Raw genomic sequence first — 9,763 nt, forward strand, 5'->3', positions numbered from 1 at the left:
TATAGGAGAGAGAAAATCCACTTCCTACCCAAAGTAACAGTCTCTTAGCTTTCTCCACCTACACAAGCCATATGCATCCTCCGAGCCGCCTGAGATACTCTTTTGTGTTTTTCTGGCAAGACTGTGGTATCATAATTAAAGTCCATGTGCAACGCTTTCTCTGTGGAGCCCACACTGGTCTTTTAATTACTCTGTAATTGGTCAGAGCGTCGCCATCGCTCAGCCCCCAGCCTGCTCTGCTGTGTTTGAGAGGTCCCAGAGCTGAAGGGAGTTTAGGAAGCTCCAAGTCCCGGCTCAGAGGCTTTTGCTGCAGGATTGCTTTTGTTACCATCTCCCTTTTTAACAACAGAGCCAATGGTACCAATATAGATATTGAGGAGCGGAGTGAGCTGGAGTCATTCTGTCCCTAGGTAAGTGTTGTTAAGGATGTGGTGCTTCGAGCAGCCACAGCAGCACTGCCTGAGCAGACCCTGCACGAAACTCTGCCAAAATCTCATGGCCTGTGGTTGTGGCTGCCCTTCTTGCTTGGACCTGGGTTCCCCAGCAGGACAGGAACTGCAATTGAGGATGCTTTCATTGATGTAACAAACGTCACACGTGCATTGGATTCTAGGAGCCAGAACTCCAAAATATTTCTTCTGAAACAAACTTCGGCATCACGGTGGTTCTCAGCTGACCCAAAACGTGTCCCAGGCCTTCCCAGCATTGAGCTGCAGAACCAGGGCTTCCAGTAATGAATTCTCAATGAAGTGTTTTTCTAATTATAGCAAATTATTTTTACAAACATTTTCCTGGGAAGAGAGTCTGAAATTAGAGCCAAAAAGGTGGAAGGCTGAGAGGTAGGCAGTGCCTGAAATAAAACATTGACTGCATGCTAATTTTTTCTTTTTACTATCAGGCCAAATATTTCTTCAAAATTCAGAACAACACATCTTCGAGCTCCCCGGATAAAGCTGGTGAGTGCTGCTGGAAGGCTGTGACTGGTGGTGTGTGCACTACTGGCCCTCAAGCTTCATGTTAATGGGTTGTCATGAACTCCGTTCAAACACAGCCAGCCCATGGCTTTGTAAGGATGGAGCAGCCCAGAATGGGGACATCCCTCTGCTGCCATCCTCCAGTGCAGGGCTGCCCAGCACAGAGCTGAGGCTGCTCCCAGTGCCAGGACAGAGAATAGCTCACGGCCTGAGGGCTGCAGGTCAGCCTGCCCCAATGGGAAGGATTTCAGATCTGCTTTCCCATCTCAGTGTTGCAACCTATCTAAATGTCACGACTTCTGCTCTTTTTCTGGAGCAAACTTACTTTCCTGTTTTCAGATGTTCTTAGCTTTTTTGGAGCAAAAATAGATGAGCTATTATTAGAAAAAGTGTAAAAATCCACCTCTGGATGTATTGTGCCATAGAAATGCAAAGTTTGTACCAATGGAGACAGCTTGGCTGCTCAGTACCACTGCTTTCCAGGAGAGTTTTCCAGTCTGCTGGTGCTGCAGAGTGCTGTGTGCCGTTCCCATGGCTCCTATGCTCAGCTGGATAGTCTAATTAAAGTTAACCATGGAAAGATCCATAGCACTTGGATGTAGGTGGGGTGGGCTGCATATAGCCGGTTAGTCGCCTTACTGCCAACCTGACTGCAAGCTATTGTTCACCAGAAAGGAGTTAGCTATTTTTTTCCTACAACAAAGCAAAAAAAAATCCTCCCCAGATCCCAGCCCAGCAGATGGGCTCACCTCAGCTCAGCCCCTGGCAGTGCAGTGCGGTTGGTGGGGTCGGTGGGGTTGGTGCAGGTTGTCCAAGCGGCAGCTGTTGGCACCACACGTAGGGCACAGAGCAGAGGTGGTCTGGGAAGGAATGCAGGCAATGAATGTTCTGTGCTGGGCATAACTGTTTCACGAGGAATTTGGGATTAAACTGCCTTGGGTGGTGGATCCTCATCTGGAAGCCCGCAGTGACTGTGCTGTCTGAGCAGGCTCCTCCCAGCTCACTGTGGGTGCTCTCATGAAGCACCTAAGGGTTAAAGGCGGATTGCTGCCCTCTCCCCCCGCCCGTAAAGGTAATTATACCACCATCTATTTAGCTGCTGAAGAATTTGCCATTGAGTAGATAGGGCCCTGCTTCACCAGAGCCCTTCAGCCGCCCAACAATATCGCATTACCCAGATTGTATAAAGAGCACGAACGATTTCCGCTCGCGGATCTATAATGGAGGTATCTCTTTACAAAGACCCTACTTCAGGCCAGCTGAATGCCTCCGCCGTGCCTCAGAAATCCCGCAGCCCTAATCCCTTCAGCAACAAAGATCTGTTTCTTTGCTTAGCATGAAGTAGACCTCAGAGGCCGGTGTGTGCCTTGGCCTGTAGGCCAAAAGCCTCCTGTTTACAATTTCCCTATTCCTGTTTTTAATGTTGTTCTGAGAGCAGCCACAAAGGGCCAGTTTTGTCCAGCAGGAACAAGGGAGCTATTAGAGAGGGACGGAGGAAGGAAGGAAGGGAGATCCAAAAGGAGCAGCCCAGGAGGGATTAGCATACACAGCTGTTCCCCGAGGGACAGGAGCTTTATGCTTTTTATAATTTCCCTCTCATTTACATTTTTTAATATCTCGTTTCCTCCTTTCTGTGCCCCCTCCCCCCTTCCTTCAGGACCATCTGCCCGTTTTATTGCAGTTTTGTTTTTCAGCACAGCCGGTGCCTCGTGCTCCCCAGCTCCGAGGATCAGCCGCGCTGCCGGCATCAGCTGCAGCTCATTGCTCACCCCGAACCCCCTCTGCCCGTGGTTCACCTTACAGCCATGCCGGTCCATGCAGCCCCGATGTCCCCTCCCTGTGGCAGCGGAGCGGCGGGTCGCGCCATGGCTGTGCTGGGGATCAGCGAGCAGCCAAGGCTGAGAGCTCTGTCCCTGAATGCGCATTGTTCTCGCAGCTTCCAGCACCAGAGGGGAGAATAGTTGAACTGTTTACAATATTGTTTCATAGACTGCTAAAAAGTGGCCGTCTGTTTTTCAGAAGTGCAATGAAACATTTATGAGTGTGGGACTTCCTCCAGCCCCGCTGAGGTGCCGTGGCTGCCCAATGCCCCGCACTGCTGGCCAAGGGGCAGCGGGATGCACACACATCACTGCTCCCACCTGGGGCTGTTCCAGGTGCCTGGTTTGCAGGCACAGAGCTGTGGCACCTGGCGGGACTGCTTCAGAGCTACAAAGTGCTCTTGCTGCCTCTACCTGTGATAATTCATGTGAGCTATCTTCCATGTGTGCAGGGAGGGCAGTGAGGCGCTGGCACTGCTGCCCAGAGCTGTGCTGCCCCATCCCTGGAGGTGCCTGAGGCCACGGATGGACCCCGGTCAGCCTGAGCTGGGGGCAGCCAGCCCATGGTGGGGGTGGGGCTGGAGGTGCTGCGAAGGCCCTTCCAACCTGGGATGGATCTGGATGATGCCTTCCAACCCAGGTCATTCCATGCTTCTATCCTCTGCCTCCATACGTTTACAGCTCCGTGTTGGTTGTTTCCAGGACCGCAGGCTGTTCCTCACCAGGGATTTGCAGCAGGTCCTTCCAAAGAGTGACATGTTTTTTCCCATGAAGAGACTTTGACACAGGATCGCTCTGTAGCTCATTAAGGTCATTAGGAATGTTTATTTTTAGGCAGATGGATGCTCTAACCAGAATTGTAATCTGGTTGTAGCTAAGTGCAGGAACAAGTCAGAATTTGGGTTTTACTGTAATGGCTATGAATGTTTCACTGTGTCTTCAGCATAAGGGATCCCATTGTGCATATTTCGGATGTCTGCAGCTTTTACGTGGTTTCGTCTACATTTCTCAGGATTTAATATTTGAAGTTCCTTCTAGGGATGTATTAGAGGAAAAGCTGGATTTGAACTCCAGTCAGAAAGTTTTCACATATTCAGAATTACACAGTGCTTATAAAAGCAGTTTGCTTCTGTGGGGTATGGTTAATCCATCTATCTCCTGGCATGGGGCACTCATCCCATTCCGCGGGGCTGGGATGGGAGCGGGGCCGTGGTTAGTGTCCTCCCCAGCCACCCGGGGCCATCCAGCCTAAGCCCTTCCTTCCTGCCCGGAGTGGAATTATCATTAACTCATAACTTGTTTTCAAGAAGAACTTTTTTTTTTTTTTTGTAGGCTGTGGAGTTCTTCCAAGAATTTTTCAATTTCTACAGATGAAAATACAGTCTAAACCAGATGCCAGCTGAAACGCGCTCGCTTCATACCACCTCGCCAAGGCAGCGCGCCATGGGCTCAGCAATGTGACCTTTAAAATAGCCTTTCTAGAACACACTGCTAAGAGCACTTTCTAAAAAGCCACAATTGCAGCTACTCTTATTACTCATAATGTCCTTGATGGAGAGGAATACTTAAGGAACTCCAGCTTCAATGACCCGGTGGAGTCCATGCAGCGCAGGCTTCCTTTGTGGGATTACAGACTTGAGATCACGATGAGAGTGTTGATGCTAATGACCATTTCCTAAATCATTACTTGTATAAGAGCAAAACAAAATGAAAGCAGTGAAGCCTTTGCCTTGCCCATGTGAATGAATGGCTCTGTCATTTAGCCATTTGTTCCTAGAAGTGGATGCATATATCCCTGCTTTCTCCATGTATTTATAAAACTAACAAATATTATACACACAGTTATGCAAAATGCATTCAGACACTGTATTTCAACTCAATGAATATTTTGAGTCATCAGCCTAAATGTTTTGTAGATGCATAACTATACACTACTTTCTGGGATTTTTGTAGTATTCTGAGTTGTGCTGAGCTACCACTTCATTTAAATTGTCACTTGGGATCCAATTATTTGGGGTTTTTTTTTTTTTGCATGTGCCAGGAAATTTGGACCCTGATTTATATATGGCCATCTCTGCCATGCTGGTGCACCACCAGCCCGCGGCACTGTGTGGCACTGCATGGCCCTGGTGGGCACAGGGAGCAGAAGAACATGAAATCCAGTTTGCTTTGGTCATTGGTTCAGGAGAGATTCCACACCAGCAGTGCTGGGATACTTTAGAGTTGGCCGAGTGGAGTTTTCCTATCATTTCTGAACTTTCTGTCCTTAAACTGATTTCACTATGTGACATTTTGAGGAAAACTTGCTCTGTGTCTTTAACTTCTTCCATGCTAGACAGGGTGGAAACAAGATAAGTTTGCTTTAAAAGCCTTTGTTTTCCCTCACTTCTCTATTCCTTTGGTGACCCAACACATTGGTATTTGGCACCTTACAGGGTCCCGGTTCTGCCAGAGCTCCCGGTTCCGACTGCCAGCAGCAGGATATTGAAGGGTTTGACCTGCAGCAACAAACTTACTGTTTTCATCAGCTCCTTTCCATGCAAGATATAACTTGTTCAGCCCCATGGTTCCTAGAGGTAATGGTTCATTTCCAAAAACTCATGTTTCTGACCATTGCTGGGATTTCCCTGGAGTGGGACAGCCATCCCTCCCCCATCCCTGCCCCATCCCTGCCCTGCCTGGCAATACAAGGCCAGGAGCCCCACTCCCACTTCTCCTTGCACAGCCTTTGGTGGCTCGTGGGGCGGTGCTGGCACTGCTGCTCTGTGCCATGTGGTGACAGGGCTGTTATTCCAGAGCAACCGGATGGGGACCACCAATTTAGTTCTCACAGACCATGGCTTCTGGCTCTTCGAGAGCATTGTTTTGAATTGGCAGGAAAAAATTAAGCCATTGTCTTTGCTCCCATGAAATTTCCTGTCCTCTCTTTATGAGGTGTGTGGCTGCACGAAGTGCCTTTCTGCTCCCACAGCAGTGAATCTTGACACCCACAGATTGGGCTGATGTCCCAGGGTGGGTTTTCTTTCCGGGTTGATTTGGGATTTTTGCCCATAGAAAATGAATGAATGAACAAACAATTTGCAGCTGTCCGAATGGCCGTAACATCTCTGCTCTCTGCCCAGAGCTCTGGAAGTGGATATCAGAGCTTCCCAGGGCTTTGATGCAGCCTCTGTGCCCAGCCCCGTGTCTGGCACATCCCTGTGTGCTGTCACTGCCCTAATGCAGTGCAGTCAAGGCACTGGTATCCTCTGTTCAAATAACTCATCTTCTGCTGCGTGCACACTGTGCAATTCATCATTCCCTTTTTGGTAATGAAGGACAAACCCAAAAGCAACTGGACAATTTTCTCTCATCCTTTTTATTCCTAACAAAAAAGCAGCAGTGCTCACAGGCCCAGAGAGTGGTGTAAGCTGGTGTGATGCTCTCCTTTGCTGTGTGTAAGGACCACTGATGCCAGCAGGTATCTGTAGATGAGTGCATTCACATGGAAGCCCATGTGCAGCTCTGCTGAGCTGGGTAATGGTGACTCACTTGGTTGGCTCTGAAAGATTTCAACACTTAGGCATAAGTGCTCAAAGGAGCAGGCATTTGCCTGCTTTCCATACTACAGGCATCATTAATGGCTTTGTTTTCTTTTTTATCAGGCTCTGTATAGAATTTTCAATAAAATATAAAGGAGGCTTTCGTAAAAGTAGTGCAAAGTTTGGCAAAATGTGGCAACAACTGAACCTCACGGTGTCCTGCCCCCCCTTTTGGCCTTCCCCTAAGGCAGGGGTGTTGTGGAGGGTGAGGTTTGCACAAAGGCAGCACAACCATCAGCCTTAGAGCATCCCAGAATCGCCAGCACTTCTCTTTTCTCTCCTCTGTGTTCACTGCAGCGAGTGCTCTGAAGGCGGGCAGTCTGCCTCACACCTCCCTCCCCAGCAGGCCTCCGGAGGGCTGAGTGTTAAGAAAGACCGTAACATCTCACTCTGTGCTGTGCCTCAGCTTCCGCAGAGATAGGGAGTGATAACGGCACGCTGCTATCTCCTGTGAAGTGCGCAGAGAAGCACGGATAAAAGCATTGGGGGTGTGAAGTGCCATGGCTTGGCAGCTGCTGCTCTCCTCCTCTGCTGCCTGCGCTCTGTTGGCCGCTCGTTGGTCTGAAGGCTGCAGATCACCTCCAGAGCTGCTCAGAGCGGAAACAACGAGGAGCGCTGCGCTAGAACTGATGGCTCCTCGTGTGCTTTTCTGCTGTTGTGATACTCACGTGAGAGCCAAGGGCTGTGATCTGGGAGGGATTGTGCCGGGAGGTTTGCAGCACCGAACGTGGGAGCGCTCAGGAAGCGTCGCACAGAGCTGACTTGGGATGCTGCTGCACAAACAGCCCCAGCACAGCGCAGCCCCGGGCTGTGCCTCTGCCCCCGGAGCAGCACTGTTTGCTCACAGCGCTCGTTTGCCTTTTCATTTAGCGATTCGTCTGCTCTCTTTCCTCCGCTGCAGTTTCCTCGCTCCCTCGCCTTGTAAAGCCATCGTCTGCTACCTTTCCTGGGAACGGCCTCCCCGGAGAGCGGCGCGGACAGACGGCTAACGAGCACCGGCGGACGGACGCCTAATGGTGCTTTTCCCTTCCTTTTATCCTGAGCCATTTGCTGGGCTGTGCGGTTGACAGGCGCACATCAGGGAGTCAACACGACACCACATTTCTTTAGTTTTCTTCCCTCTGTTCTCCCTTTCCCCTTGTCCTTTGGAAATTTAGGCTGTACCTTCCCATTCCTCTGGCTGCCCTGAGCTCCATGCAGCCCCAGCAGCCCCCCTTGCCCTTCTCCCCACGCTCTATGCCTGCTGAAGACCTGCTGTGGGGACAATTGCCAAGTGAGTGAGTGTTGCTTGGCATTGTTTTATTTCGGTTTTGTGATTTGTAGAGGTGAGTGGCTGTGAGCCAGTGTCCGGCTGGCTTTCCCCCCTTCCTCCTGCCTCCAAGAGGCTCCCATTGCATCTCCGCTGCCCATAAGCACAACGCCTTTCCCAGTGCTACCCAAGAAGTGTTCCATCTGCTGAGTAAATCCCTTGCCCTTTGCTGGAATTTCATTTTACATTATTATCTCATTTATTTTATAAGGGTATGCATAGAATCACTTTTCTTGTTTTTCTTCAGGAAGTTGCCTGCTCTTACCCTTCCCCACCTTTTTGTTTCCTGGGCATACCAGGCCAGCTCCCAGCACTGCTTGCCTGCAGTGCTGCCAGCCCTGAGCATAAGGAGCCCTGTTCAGGCCACCACTCCAGGCAGTGGCCATGAGGACAGCAGTGACTCCCAGGTGACCATGCAATGCGTGCTGTGGCCCCAGGATCTGCAGAGCCGCTCGAGCAAATCATCCAAAAATAGGCTTCATATGTGATGCAGAAGAACCCAAGCAAAACACAGAGCCCAGCCAAACCCAAATTTATGCTTGTGGTTACTGGAGCCTCCAAGATCAATTTTTTGTTTACTTAAAACTCATTTCAAAGCTTTTTTTTTTTTTTTTTCTCATTCTTGATCCCCCAGCAGGGGCTGGTGGTGGCCGTGCTCCAGCCCTGGGCTGAGCATCCTGGCACTGCTGGGGACAGCAGGCAGGGCAGCGGGGGCTGCGCATCGCCCTGCCATGACTGCACAGTGACAGGCAGGACATGCAGCCACGTGGGTCCTTCTGGGAAATGACCATGCTGCGGAGTCACCGAGCTTCCACAAAGTCGGCTGCTTATGGGAAGCGCTCCTGTGCTAAGGTTCAACCCAGGGCTGGTAGGGAGGAGAGGAAAAAAAGGAATGTGGCTGGCAGTGACATGGTCTCAAGGTATCTCTGCAAGGTGGGAGTATTTTGGAGCTGTGTTTTACCCTTCCTTCTCCCTGTGACCAGGACGGGGGAACTTGTTTGTTTTACATGGACATCTGTGTCCATCCTGCAGCTGTGTCGGTCCTGGGCTTTTCTCCAGAGTTCTGCCTGAGGTCTGCCTGCTTCTCCTATGTGTCCCACTGCTGTGCTGCAGAGCATGGGCACAGCAGTCAGTGGGTAGAAAACGCTGCTGCCTGGACTGGGTAAGTGCTCTACCTCAAAATGTGTGTAACTAAAGGGATAGTGAGAGGAGCAATGCACCACATGGCACAGAACAGGCATCATGGCTCTGTGTGCACATCCCAGCATCCACCTGGGGTGTCCACTCTGATCCTTTCACCTTCATCAGAGTAGACATTTATTTTGATTTCTGAGTTTTTGAAAAGATTGAAGATTGCAAGTGTTAAGAGGGCCAGTTTAGCTAAAAAAGTATAATCCAACAAACCAACCAAAAGAGGAAACCCCAACCCCAAAGCCCCACAAAACCACTGCAGAGCTGAAATAACAGCAGCAGGGGCTGAGATCAGACTCTGTGCCATCCCACATGTGTGGGTTTTGCCCCAGCAGGACAGAAAAGCCTAGAAAGTTGCATTTCAATGCACTTCAGGACAAACCGTACAGAACATGATCGTGTGGGTTAACTAAAGTGTGGGCAGGAAGCAGTGGTTTGCCTCTTTTTCTTTTCTTAGTCCTTTTGACGCTTGGTGGATTTGTCCCATTGCAGCCTTGCACCAGGCCCCCCATGGCATTTCTGTTGGTCTTGTGAGGAAACGCCAGCTTTGCCTGGGGCTGCTGGACACAGGGAGATGGCACTGCAGAGACAGAAGGGGTTCCAAATGGGTTTAATGACATCTGAGCAACGCTCCTGCGTGCTGCTGGGTTGGGGATGTGGAGAGCACTTCAGGAGAGCTTTGCTCTCAGTGAAAGGGACCCAGCATGGAGGCCCATCTCTGGACTCCCCCACTCGCTCCCAGAATGCTGCCAGGTACTCGGAGGGACCTGGATGAGGAAAACTGAACAGCCACATGAGGATGGGTCTGCCTGGGTGAGCAGTGCCTGCACTCAGGTGCCACTGCGTTGCATCTGGCTTTGGAAGTACTCTTGGAGAGGAGAGTTTGGG

General features: G+C 50.4%; 1 long non-coding RNA gene across 1 annotated transcript; it reads left to right on the plus strand.

Moving 5' to 3' along the window:
• The first annotated feature begins 644 nt into the window (after positions 1-644).
• LOC149915943 (uncharacterized) lies at positions 645-6,469 on the plus strand. The gene is made up of 3 exons (XR_016471375.1): positions 645-730; positions 899-956; positions 4,127-6,469. It is a non-coding gene; the product is annotated as an uncharacterized LOC149915943 (long non-coding RNA).
• Positions 6,470-9,763: the final 3,294 nt, after the last annotated feature.

The sequence above is a fragment of the Phasianus colchicus genome, chromosome 15 (genome assembly GCF_987193195.1).
Source record: "Phasianus colchicus chromosome 15, bPhaCol1.hap1.1, whole genome shotgun sequence".
NCBI classification, from domain to species: Eukaryota; Metazoa; Chordata; class Aves; order Galliformes; family Phasianidae; genus Phasianus; species Phasianus colchicus.